This window comes from Hypomesus transpacificus, chromosome 19 (assembly GCF_021917145.1).
Source record: "Hypomesus transpacificus isolate Combined female chromosome 19, fHypTra1, whole genome shotgun sequence".
In the NCBI taxonomy this organism is placed as follows: domain Eukaryota; kingdom Metazoa; phylum Chordata; class Actinopteri; order Osmeriformes; family Osmeridae; genus Hypomesus; species Hypomesus transpacificus.
In genome coordinates, this window is record NC_061078.1 from 5,251,770 (window position 1) to 5,265,156 (window position 13,387).

At 48.9% G+C, this 13,387-nt stretch overlaps 4 non-coding genes across 4 annotated transcripts; all 4 read left to right on the top strand.

The window, feature by feature from the left end:
• The first annotated feature begins 8,383 nt into the window (after window positions 1-8,383).
• trnai-aau lies at window positions 8,384-8,457 on the top strand. Its single transcript has one exon. It is a non-coding gene; the product is annotated as a tRNA-Ile (tRNA).
• Window positions 8,458-9,069: 612 nt separating this feature from the next.
• Window positions 9,070-9,143, top strand: trnai-aau. The gene has a single exon. It is a non-coding gene; the product is annotated as a tRNA-Ile (tRNA).
• Window positions 9,144-11,154: 2,011 nt separating this feature from the next.
• On the top strand, window positions 11,155-11,228 carry trnai-aau. The gene has a single exon. It is a non-coding gene; the product is annotated as a tRNA-Ile (tRNA).
• A 612-nt stretch (window positions 11,229-11,840) lies between these two features.
• On the top strand, window positions 11,841-11,914 carry trnai-aau. Its single transcript has one exon. It is a non-coding gene; the product is annotated as a tRNA-Ile (tRNA).
• Window positions 11,915-13,387: the final 1,473 nt, after the last annotated feature.

The window sequence follows — 13,387 nt, forward strand, 5'->3', positions numbered from 1 at the left end:
TCTACTCAAGGGAGTGGTCGACGCGTCATTTTTAAAAAGGTCACGCCATAACACTGCAGACCACTGACTGGTCAGAGAGGATTGCGACACCGGACAAACCGGATAAACTTGTCTTATTGAACTAGCCGAGCCACTGAACAACAAACGAGCCGAAAAGCATTGGAGAATGCGTGCATCGATCCCGCTACTTCTCGCATGCTAAGCGAGCGCTCTACCATTTCCGCTAAAACTGGGGAACAATCGTCTGTTTGAGGGGGGGAGAAGGGAGGGGGAAGAAAAAAGGAGGAAAAAGGGAGAAGAAGAGGAAAAAGAGAGAAAAGGCGAAAGTTGAAAGTCCCCATTCATAGTTTAAACATGTTTAACCCGTTACGTTTTAAGACAATTCGAAAAAACACCCGAAATTACGAATTTTACAGTGTTTGGGGAAGACGTAGAATGGAACCGAAGGTCCGCGGTTCGCGTCCCACCTACGGCACCTTTGACTATTTCTAATAAACACACACACTTGAGTCTCCAAGTGTGTATGTTATCAAAATGTAACAATATAAGATAGATGGAGATACGTTGCTAATTTAGTGTAATTTGAAAACCATTTGTATCCACTAGTGCATTATTTATATTTTACAGGGTTATCTATTGTACACTATTTGCCTTTATTTGTATTCACTCCACACAGGAGTACTGTTTTTAGTTAGTTTTAATTAGATCTATCTCTCTATCCATCCATCTATCTATCTCTCAAACTGTGTGGCTTCTGAGCTTTGTGTGCTCTTATCTGAAGCTCTGTCTTTTTGGTTTCTGCACTTACCATATCAACACTTGCATGATCCATATATTAAATATTTTAAAACAATGTGCGCAAGCAAGCGTAAAGTTAGTCACTTTTTGCTGCTCTTACTTCTTGCAGACTTGCCGTATTTGGTTAGAAAGAGTAGTGATTGGGAAATAACGACGGACTGACCAACAAATAGTTGATAAATAGAAACATTTATCCACAATTGTAAAAATAGAAATATGAACAACAACAACTAATTTAAACTATATACATATATATATATATACAGGCAAATGATCTGCTAAATTACAATATTTACACAATGAAAACTATATACACAATGGAAATCTAAGCATAAACTATATCTAAACAATGAAAACGATATACACACAGGAAATCTAAGCATTAACTATATCTAAACAATGAAAACTATATACAAAGGCCCAAGGAATTATTTCTTTTTTTGCTCCTCCAGCCACTGCTCTCTGGACAGAGTCTCTGCAGAGGGGCAGTAAACAGTCCCCTTATACTGGCTGTGGCCAGTCTCTGCCGTTCTGTTCTGGCCACACCTCCAGCATTTGTTGGCCTCCACTCTCCTCTGGTGGGCACGGGGAGCTGGACCAGGAGCAGGACGAAGCTGGGGAAGGTGGGTGGTGCAGGAAGAGGGTGGGACAAAACGCAGGGCTTGGGGGACCATCAATGGAGAGGGGGCAGAGGGTGCCCTCATACCAGGGGCTCGGGAGACAAACACCACAGTGGGGACGGCAGCAGGGCGAGGGGCAATGGTGGTAGGGCGGGGCATGATAGGGATGGGAGTGGGGGCTCCAAGGGCGGCTGAAGGGCCAGGGAAGAGCTGCCTCTGGGCTGCCAGCCTGGGTCGGACCGCTGGAGGTGGTGCTGTGGCTGCATATGTTGCCCGCCTCTTGGTCTTTGCCTGCCCTGCTGTGCTCTGCGGCAGGTGGTAGGTGTGGGCTGCTCCCTGGGGTTGAGGTGGAGCAACAGCAGGGCGGACGTTGGCAGGCGGGAGAGGCTCGGTAGCCACAGACAGAGGACTTGGCAAGTTTATGCCCTGCTGCAGCACAGCCAGATCCTGCCTCTTCACCCTCCTGTTGTACCACTGGGAGAGGGTCGACTGGTTCACCTCCACCAGCTGCAGGGTGGTGCCCTGCATGATGGCCCCATTGCCCAGGATGAGCTGCCGGACCTTGCGGTAGTCCTGCAGGATCAGAGTCCACCTGGACATGCTGCTCTTCCCCTGCTTCCTGGGACTCTTGTGGATGTCCGAGAGCCGTACGAAGATGGCCTCCACAAGGCGGCAGCAGTCTGGCCACTGAGCAGGCGAACCAGTGGACCCCAGGACACACCTCTCCACACTCTCCACACCTGGCGTGAACTCCACCTTTTTTTTGTGGCGGAACCTTCCCTTTATCAGCCTGTCCAGGTGCCGCGCAGCAAACACGACCCTCTGCTTGTCGTAATCCAGCAGGTCTTGCCACAGCCCCACAATGTTGCTGACCTAAGAAGGAAAGAAAACATATATTTTATATGTTTATATATTATAAATATATAAACAAATATCTGTTGTACAATGAATGTCTTGCTGACCTGCTGGTTATCGAGGGTCATGTTGGTCTGATGCCTCAGCTCCACTAAGCACTCTGCCAGTCTATCCACCCGATCCATGCCTGGCATGCCATGCTCGTCCACAGCCTGAAACATTGAACAATTTCACATTAGCGCTGAACACCTCATGGCAAAGGTATGTTATATTGACTGCTGCTGCTGTGTGTTTTATTTGTTTGCTGTCAATTACTGTGTGTTGTTCCTAATAATGAATTGCGCTTGTATTCAGACACTTTCCTAACTACTGAACTTGTTAGTTTCTATGAATGACAGTTAATTACTAGTAGAAAGTTAACATACCAGCTGTTCTTCAGGCACCTGTGAGGAGGCACCTGGGACACAAGGCTGGGTTATGGGGGGAGGCAGGGTGGTAGCTACAGGCATGGGGGTGACAGGCAGAGTGGTGGTGGTGACAGGTAGGATGGAGGTGGTTAGAGACAAGGTGGTGGAAGGCAGGGTGGAGGAGGTGAGTGGCAGGGTGTTAGAAGGCAGGGTGGAGGAGGTGAGGGGCACGGTGGGGACCACAGGCAGGGTGGTGGAAGGCAGGGTGGAGGAGGTGAGGGGCAGGGTGGGGACCACAGGCAGGGTGGTGGAAGGCAGGGCGGAAGACGGGAGGTCTTCCGAAACACTACCAATAGTGAGGTCCTGTTCGTCATCCTCAAACCCTTCATCCGCCTGTTCCTCCTCTGTGGCGTGGTCCTCCAGCAGTTGGTCTGTCTCCTCAGAGTCGGGGTCCATGTCCTGCAAGGGCTGCCCTGTCTGCCTAAGCAGGTAGTTCACCCCAAGCAACTCTCCTGAACATGAACAACAATGCAATGCTAATGAGTATTAAAAAACAGATATGGAACTTACCATGATGCATAAATACTGAGCTCTCAACAACATCATTATTTGTATTCATATTTGCCCTGAGACTTACCGGTGTACTTTCTCGGCGGGATGAAGGAGGGGACATACTTCCTTCCAAACACCTTCAGGCTGTTGCTGTTGACGGACTCCAGCACGTCCCCCGCGTACGTCAACAGCGCCATGCGCTTGGTGGTGATGGAGGCCGCTGCCCGGTTCTGGTTCCACCTGTTCAGGCCTTCCAGGAGGTACAGCTGGAAGTTGAGCAGGTTTGCACTCGTTCCTAAAAAAAAAAGAGAACGTGAACAATGATTAACAAGGATATTTGAATATAATTTCATTATTAAGAATAATGTTTAGATGAAGATCTACACCAACCTGGAATAAACCTGTTCAGGTGGCAGTGGAAGGACTCCAAGGAGGTGGAGCCTCTTGCACACCTGTATGTGGTCAGCTGGATCCCCTCCCTGGTGGAACTGCCTGTCTCAGTGTACAGGAGTACACCTGGCACATCCTGGATGCACTTCACGTGCCTCTTCTGGGTGCGCCAGATGTGCTCCATCTTAGGCTGGTCCAGCAGCGGAACCCCGAGCAGGTCTCTCCCCTTCTCCCCCATCAGCTCCTGCAGCAGCTGCTCAATGCGGAGGACCGTGGCGTCCACTCCACATGTCCTCCGCCTGCAGAACTGGGACAGCTCAGCCTTGGTGATGGCCTTGTCCACCATGTCACTGGTGATGAGGGGCACACCCTCCCTTTTGAGCTGCTCCCTCTTCACCCTGCGCAGTAGGGCTACGTCTGCTGCGTCCCACTCGAACAGGCACACAGACAGGCGGCTCATGAAGAGGGGGTACAGGGCATGGGCATCGGTGGTGCATCCCACGGCCAGCCGTCGCATAAAATGCCAGATGTCCAGCCTTATTTTCAGGTCTGGCCACCCTCCAAACCTGGCCTGAAGCTTGGTCTCCCCCTCCTCTGAGCAGCAGCCACAGTCCACATAGAGCAGGACCGGGGGAGCTGCACCTGCCTGGGTGTACCTCTCAATGAGGCCAGAGACCATCGGGTCCAGCCCCGGTCCCTCCTGACGCAATCCACCGTTGGTCCTGAACTGGGATCGTCTCCTTCATTCTGACAGGAAGCCAGAAGTCAGGAGTTGGACCAGGAGCAGGGCCAGGAGCAGGGCCAGGAGCAGCAAGCTCATCCTCATCATGCACATCCTGTTACAAAACAAGAGAAATAAATATATTTATAAAAACAGAATAGCCCAATCATATGAGAACAACCTCATCTTATAAAACTAAAACAATTCCAAGAACACAACACTTACAGCAGCCATTGCAGGGCTGGTGCTGGTCTCTGAGACAACAGTGCTGAGGCTGGAAGCTGTGCTGGGCCTCACAGAGGTCATCGCAGGGCTGGAGCGAGAAGTTGTCCTCATGGAGGCTTTGTAGGGGGTGGATGGGGGCTTTGAGAGCGGTGATTCCGTCCTCACAAAAGCCACGGCAGGGCTTGATGGTGTTCTGGGCCTCACAGAGGCCATAGGGGAACCGAAGCCAGGTGGGGGGGTCCTCACAGAGGCCATAGGGGAACCGAAGCCAGGTGGGGGGGTCCTCACAGAGGCTGTAGGGGAACCAAAGCCAGGTGGGGTGGTCCTCACAGAGGCCATGGGTGAGCTGGCAGTGGCCTGGGTGTCTCCTGTCATGGTGGGTGGACTGGACAGAGGCTGGGAGAAGGATGGGGGGAAGCATTTGTAAAAAGTATAAATCAATGGACTCAAATCAAGCTCTTAAGATTTAGGTTTGCTCATATTAACCTATAAATATGTATTATATTATATTTACATATAATCATATTTACCTTTGCTTTCCTAACCACATTCACATTTGGCTTTGCAGCAGCGCCATGTGAGCCTCCAAATCGTGGTTTAGAAAACTGTGGTGACAATTAGAGCATTTATCAAAGGAATACATTGTAAACCTGAAATGTTCTTCCATTTTGCCATCATCATATGTAATCAGTGGTTGTCCATATTTGAAAGCTTGTATGACAATAATATTGAAATACTCACCATGGACAAATTCAGTGTGGGCCGTGCTGGGACATGGGCTGAGGCAGAGGCTGAGGCCATTCCCAGTGGAGGAGGGGCAGAGGCAGAGGCTGAGGTAGAGGCTGTTCCCAGTGGGGGAGGGGCAGCACAGGTAGAGGTCTCTGCCACAGTTTGCCCAGTGGTTGGCTGTATTAAGGACAGAGAGATCCATGTCAGACATCACATTACTGAGCACATCACATAGTGATTCTTTTAGTGTTTTGGTGTCAAGAAGTCTCATTCACATTACCTTTGGGTTGTGAAAGCCACAAGCACACTGCTGTGTCCCACCAAACAGCATTCTTTGACCCCCTGACTGTAACGGGCACTTCTCAATCTGTTCCAAATAAAACAAACATTTTTTTAAAGAAAACAACCCAATAGAAATGGAGCGTTTTGACATATCTTCTATTGGTGACTAAACATGACATTGACACTGAAGTTGCTGTTCATTATGTTTATCAAGGTCCCATACTGTGACTGGTATTTCTGGCAATTCAGTAATCTTTTATAGGCCATCAGAATTTTTTTTCTGTGATCTTTTGCTCATTTTATATACCTTTTGAAAGAGGTCATACCACCTCTTCTGTCTTGGGGCTGGCCTGTTGCCTGCATCAGCAGGCCAAACCCCAGAGCTGGCAAACCTCCTCAAACGGGACATCCATTCCCCATCCCCCATTCCTTTGTGGCTCTTTGAACTCGACATCTAAAAGGTAAAAGGAGCGATTTTTACACTAGTACAATAACATGTATTTATTGTTATAATTAGCTTTTTAACATTTCAAATATTTAGCTGGCTACTATTTCCAGAAGAATATTTTTGTACTTGTTCTGGGTCACTTTATTACCACAAGTGAAAAAGTTATATTTATTTCGTTTTGTCCCCAGTGACATATATTATATATAACAGGTTAAATATTGCTTTTGCTAGTCGGAATAACATCTGTCGCTACAGTAACCTATTAGTAATCCCTTATAAAAGTAGCTAGCTAAATGACAGCAATACTACCTGAGGAAATCTACTAACTAGCCAACATGACAAACTCTGAAATGACAAACTCTAATATTCGTGATATTACTTGTCATTGACCCGATGAATGCTAACATGTATTGAAATGTCAAACGGATAATTATTTTGATTAGCTATGTATGTATTTACCTTTGCGGTGCGCGGTACTATACACAACTTGAAACAGCGTATCCTTCAATGAATGAACTGACGCGACTACTGTCACTCATCTCACAACTTCGGCGGGGGTCAACCTCGGCGGGGGTCTCTGGGGTCGTGGACGCCGTTGCTACGGCTCAGCTCGGCGTGACGTAATTGGAGATGTACGTGTTCCGATTGGCGCAATCGGACTGACGCAATTGGACAGTGAGAATCCGATTGGCCCTCGAACCTTGAACCGAGGTAGCTAATTGGTCGCGATAGCCAGTCGAATGTGCTCTGGGTGCCGCTAATTCCCCCTTGCTCAGCAGTGGACGTTGGAGTCTTGCAAGACTCGTAGCTCCCGTTTAATCGCTTTCTTGACATCCCCTTGAATTTAGAGTGAGGAAAAACGACTTACAGCGTGGGCCGAATACGACCGGTCGTTTCACGCCGACACGAGGTGGCGCCTAGGACATTGCATTTCCGCGGCTGGAGACAGTGTCCGCGGCTGGCGAGTGTGTCTCTGGCCCGTTAGTTCAGTTGGTCAGAGCGTGGTGCTAATAACGCCAAGGTTGTGGGTTCGATCCCCATACGGGCCAACCACCCCTTTTTGGGGATCTTTTCCATTGCTTTATTTCGTTTGTGGCAAGGCTTTGGAATGCTACTGACTGGGTTTGGAACGCCTATAGCTCAGTTGGGAGAGAGAGTTAGGCCGAGGGTGTCAAGGTCTCTGGTTTGATCCTCGGTTTGGGTAAACCCGTGGTGTTTGCAAAATACCGTCTACTCAAGGAAGTGGTCAACGCGTCATTTTCAAAAAGGTCACGCCATAACACTGCAGACCACTGACTGGTCAGAGAGGATAGCGACACCGGATAAACCGGATAAACTTGTCTTATTGAACTAGCCGAGCCACTGAACAACAAACGAGCCGAAAAGCATTGGAGAATGCGGGCATCGATCCCGCTACTTCTCGCATGCTAAGCGAGCCCTTTACCATTTGAGCTGATTCCCCCTTGCTCAGCAGTGGATGTTGGAGTCTTGCAAGACTCGTAGCTCCCGTTTAATCGCTTTCTTGACATCCCCTTGAAATTAGAGTGAGGAAAAACGACTTACAGCGTGGGCCGAATACGACCGGTCGTTTCACGCCGACACGAGGTGGCGCCTAGGACATTGCATTTCCGCGGCTGGAGACAGTGTCCGCGGCTGGCGAGTGTGTCTCTGGCCCGTTAGTTCAGTTGGTCAGAGCGTGGTGCTAATAACGCCAAGGTCGTGGGTTCGATCCCCATACGGGCCAACCACCCCTTTTTGGGGATCTTTTCCATTGCTTTATTTCGTTTGTGGCAAGGCTTTGGAATGCTACTGACTGGGTTTGGAACGCCTATAGCTCAGTTGGGAGAGAGAGTTAGGCCGAGGGTGTCAAGGTCTCTGGTTTGATCCTCGGTTTGGGTAAACCCGTGGTGTTTGCAAAATACCGTCTACTCAAGGAAGTGGTCAACGCGTCATTTTCAAAAAGGTCACGCCATAACACTGCAGACCACTGACTGGTCAGAGAGGATTGCGACACCGGATAAACTTGTCTTATTGAACTAGCCGAGCCACTGAACAACAAACGAGCCGAAAAGCATTGGAGAATGCGGGCATCGATCCCGCTACTTCTCGCATGCTAAGCGAGCGCTCTACCATTTGAGCTAATTCCCCCTTGCTCAGCAGTGGACGTTGGAGTCTTGCAAGACTCGTAGCTCCCGTTTAATCGCTTTCTTGACATCCCCTTGAAATTACAGTGAGGAAAAACGACTTACAGCGTGGGCCGAATACGACCGGTCTTTTCACGCCGACACGAGGTGGCTTCTAGGCCATTACATATCCGCGGCTGGAGACAGTGTCCGCGGCTGGCGAGTGTGTCTCTGGCCTGTTAGCTCAGTTGGTCAGAGCGTGGTGCTAATAACGCCAAGGTCGTGGGTTCGATCCCCATACGGGCCAACCACCCCTTTTTGGGGATCTTTTCCATTGCTTTATTTCGTTTGTGGCAAGGCTTTGGAATGCTACTGACTGGGTTTGGAACGCCTATAGCTCAGTTGGGAGAGAGAGTTAGGCCGAGGGTGTCAAGGTCTCTGGTTTGATCCTCGGTTTGGGTAAACCCGTGGTGTTTGCAAAATACCGTCTACTCAAGGAAGTGGTCGACGCGTCATTTTCAAAAAGGTCACGCCATAACACTGCAGACCACTGACTGGTCAGAGAAGATTGCGACACCGGATAAACTTGTCTTATTGAACTAGCCGAGCCACTGAACAACAAACGAGCCGAAAAGCATTGGAGAATGCGGGCATCGATCCCGCTACTTCTCGCATGCTAAGCGAGCGCTCTACCATTTGAGCTAATTCCCCCCTGCTCAGCAGTGGACGTTGGAGTCTTGCAAGACTCGTAGCTCCCGTTTAATCGCTTTCTTGACATCCCCTTGAAATTACAGTGAGGAAAAACGACTTACAGCGTGGGCCGAATACGACCGGTCTTTTCACGCCGACACGAGGTGGCTTCTAGGCCATTACATATCCGCGGCTGGAGACAGTGTCTGCGGCTGGCGAGTGTGTCTCTGGCCTGTTAGCTCAGTTGGTCAGAGCGTGGTGCTAATAACGCCAAGGTCGTGGGTTCGATCCCCATACGGGCCAACCACCCCTTTTTGGGGATCTTTTCCATTGCTTTATTTCGTTTGTGGCAAGGCTTTGGAATGCTACTGACTGGGTTTGGAACGCCTATAGCTCAGTTGGGAGAGAGAGTTAGGCCGAGGGTGTCAAGGTCTCTGGTTTGATCCTCGGTTTGGGTAAACCCGTGGTGTTTGCAAAATACCGTCTACTCAAGGAAGTGGTCGACGCGTCATTTTCAAAAAGGTCACGCCATAACACTGCAGACCACCGACTGGTCAGAGAAGATTGCGACACCGGACAAACCGGATAAACTTGTCGTATTGAACTAGCCGAGCCACTGAACAACAAACGAGCCGAAAAGCATTGGAGAATGCGGGCATCGATCCCGCTACTTCTCGCATGCTAAGCGAGCGCTCTACCATTTGAGCTAATACCCCCTTGCTCAGCAGTGGACGTTGGAGTCTTCCAAGACTCGTAGCTCCCGTTTAATCGCTTTCTTGACATCCCCTTGAATTTCGAGTGAGGAAAAACGACTTACAGCGTGGGCCGAATACGACCGGTCGTTTCACGCCGACACGAGGTGGCGCCTAGGACATTGCATTTCCGCGGCTGGAGACAGTGTCCGCGGCTGGCGAGTGTGTCTCTGGCCCGTTAGTTCAGTTGGTCAGAGCGTGGTGCTAATAACGCCAAGGTCGTGGGTTCGATCCCCATACGGGCCAACCACCCCTTTTTGGGGATCTTTTCCATTGCTTTATTTCGTTTGTGGCAAGGCTTTGGAATGCTACTGACTGGGTTTGGAACGCCTATAGCTCAGTTGGGAGAGAGAGTTAGGCCGAGGGTGTCAAGGTCTCTGGTTTGATCCTCGGTTTGGGTAAACCCGTGGTGTTTGCAAAATACCGTCTACTCAAGGAAGTGGTCAACGCGTCATTTTCAAAAAGGTCACGCCATAACACTGCAGACCACTGACTGGTCAGAGAGGATTGCGACACCGGACAAACCGGATAAACTTGTCTTATTGAACTAGCCGAGCCACTGAACAACAAACGAGCCGAAAAGCATTGGAGAATGCGGGCATCGATCCCGCTACTTCTCGCATGCTAAGCGAGCGCTCTACCATTTGAGCTAATTCCCCCTTGCTCAGCAGTGGACGTTGGAGTCTTGCAAGACTCGTAGCTCCCGTTTAATCGCTTTCTTGACATCCCCTTGAATTTAGAGTGAGGAAAAACGACTTACAGCGTGGGCCGAATACGACCGGTCGTTTCACGCCGACACGAGGTGGCGCCTAGGACATTGCATTTCCGCGGCTGGAGACAGTGTCCGCGGCTGGCGAGTGTGTCTCTGGCCCGTTAGTTCAGTTGGTCAGAGCGTGGTGCTAATAACGCCAAGGTCGTGGGTTCGATCCCCATACGGGCCAACCACCCCTTTTTGGGGATCTTTTCCATTGCTTTATTTCGTTTGTGGCAAGGCTTTGGAATGCTACTGACTGGGTTTGGAACGCCTATAGCTCAGTTGGGAGAGAGAGTTAGGCCGAGGGTGTCAAGGTCTCTGGTTTGATCCTCGGTTTGGGTAAACCCGTGGTGTTTGCAAAATACCGTCTACTCAAGGAAGTGGTCAACGCGTCATTTTCAAAAAGGTCACGCCATAACACTGCAGACCACTGACTGGTCAGAGAGGATTGCGACACCGGATAAACCGGATAAACTTGTCTTATTGAACTAGCCGAGCCACTGAACAACAAACGAGCCGAAAAGCATTGGAGAATGCGGGCATCGATCCCGCTACTTCTCGCATGCTAAGCGAGCGCTCTACCATTTGAGCTAATTCCCCCTTGCTCAGCAGTGGACGTTGGAGTCTTGCAAGACTCGTAGCTCCCGTTTAATCGCTTTCTTGACATCCCCTTGAATTTAGAGTGAGGAAAAACGACTTACAGCGTGGGCCGAATACGACCGGTCGTTTCACGCCGACACGAGGTGGCGCCTAGGACATTGCATTTCCGCGGCTGGAGACAGTGTCCGCGGCTGGCGAGTGTGTCTCTGGCCCGTTAGCTCAGTTGGTCAGAGCGTGGTGCTAATAACGCCAAGGTCGTGGGTTCGATCCCCATACGGGCCAACCACCCCTTTTTGGGGATCTTTTCCATTGCTTTATTTCGTTTGTGGCAAGGCTTTGGAATGCTACTGACTGGGTTTGGAACGCCTATAGCTCAGTTGGGAGAGAGAGTTAGGCCGAGGGTGTCAAGGTCTCTGGTTTGATCCTCGGTTTGGGTAAACCCGTGGTGTTTGCAAAATACCGTCTACTCAAGGAAGTGGTCAACGCGTCATTTTCAAAAAGGTCACGCCATAACACTGCAGACCACTGACTGGTCAGAGAGGATTGCGACACCGGATAAACTTGTCTTATTGAACTAGCCGAGCCACTGAACAACAAACGAGCCGAAAAGCATTGGAGAATGCGGGCATCGATCCCGCTACTTCTCGCATGCTAAGCGAGCGCTCTACCATTTGAGCTAATTCCCCCTTGCTCAGCAGTGGACGTTGGAGTCTTGCAAGACTCGTAGCTCCCGTTTAATCGCTTTCTTGACATCCCCTTGAATTTAGAGTGAGGAAAAACGACTTACAGCGTGGGCCGAATACGACCGGTCGTTTCACGCCGACACGAGGTGGCGCCTAGGACATTGCATTTCCGCGGCTGGAGACAGTGTCCGCGGCTGGCGAGTGTGTCTCTGGCCCGTTAGCTCAGTTGGTCAGAGCGTGGTGCTAATAACGCCAAGGTCGTGGGTTCGATCCCCATACGGGCCAACCACCCCTTTTTGGGGATCTTTTCCATTGCTTTATTTCGTTTGTGGCAAGGCTTTGGAATGCTACTGACTGGGTTTGGAACGCCTATAGCTCAGTTGGGAGAGAGAGTTAGGCCGAGGGTGTCAAGGTCTCTGGTTTGATCCTCGGTTTGGGTAAACCCGTGGTGTTTGCAAAATACCGTCTACTCAAGGAAGTGGTCAACGCGTCATTTTCAAAAAGGTCACGCCATAACACTGCAGACCACTGACTGGTCAGAGAGGATTGCGACACCGGATAAACTTGTCTTATTGAACTAGCCGAGCCACTGAACAACAAACGAGCCGAAAAGCATTGGAGAATGCGGGCATCGATCCCGCTACTTCTCGCATGCTAAGCGAGCGCTCTACCATTTCCGCTAAAGCTGGGGAACAATCGCCTGTTTGAGGGGGGAAGAAGGGGGAGAAGGGAGGGGGAAGAAAAAAGGAGGAAAAAGGGAGAAAAAAGGAGGAAAAAGGGAGAAGAAGAGGAAAAAGAGAGAAAAGGGGAAAGTTGAAAGTCCCCATTCATAGTTTAAACATGTTTAACCCGTTACGTTTTAAGACAATTCGAAAAAACACCCGAAATTACGAATTTTACAGTGTTTGGGGAAGACGTAGAATGGAACCGAAGGTCCGCGGTTCGCGTCCCACCTACGGCACCTTTGACTATTTCTAATAAACACACACACTTGAGTCTCCAAGTGTGTATGTTATCAAAATGTAACAATATAAGATAGATGGAGATACGTTGCTAATTTAGTGTAATTTGAAAACCATTTGTATCCACTAGTGCATTATTTATATTTTACAGGGTTATCTATTGTACACTATTTGCCTTTATTTGTATTCACTCCACACAGGAGTACTGTTTTTAGTTAGTTTTAATTAGATCTATCTCTCTATCCATCCATCTATCTATCTCTCAAACTGTGTGGCTTCTGAGCTTTGTGTGCTCTTATCTGAAGCTCTGTCTTTTTGGTTTCTGCACTTACCATATCAACACTTGCATGATCCATATATTAAATATTTTAAAACAATGTGCGCAAGCAAGCGTAAAGTTAGTCACTTTTTGCTGCTCTTACTTCTTGCAGACTTGCCGTATTTGGTTAGAAAGAGTAGTGATTGGGAAATAACGACGGACTGACCAACAAATAGTTGATAAATAGAAACATTTATCCACAATTGTAAAAATAGAAATATGAACAACAACAACTAATTTAAACTATATATATATATATATATACAGGCAAATGATCTGCTAAATTACAATATTTACACAATGAAAACTATATACACAATGGAAATCTAAGCATAAACTATATCTAAACAATGAAAACGATATACACACGGGAAATCTAAGCATTAACTATATCTAAACAATGAAAACTATATACAAAGGCCCAAAGAATTATTTCTTTTTTTGCTCCTCCAGCCACTGCTCTCTGGACAGAGTCTC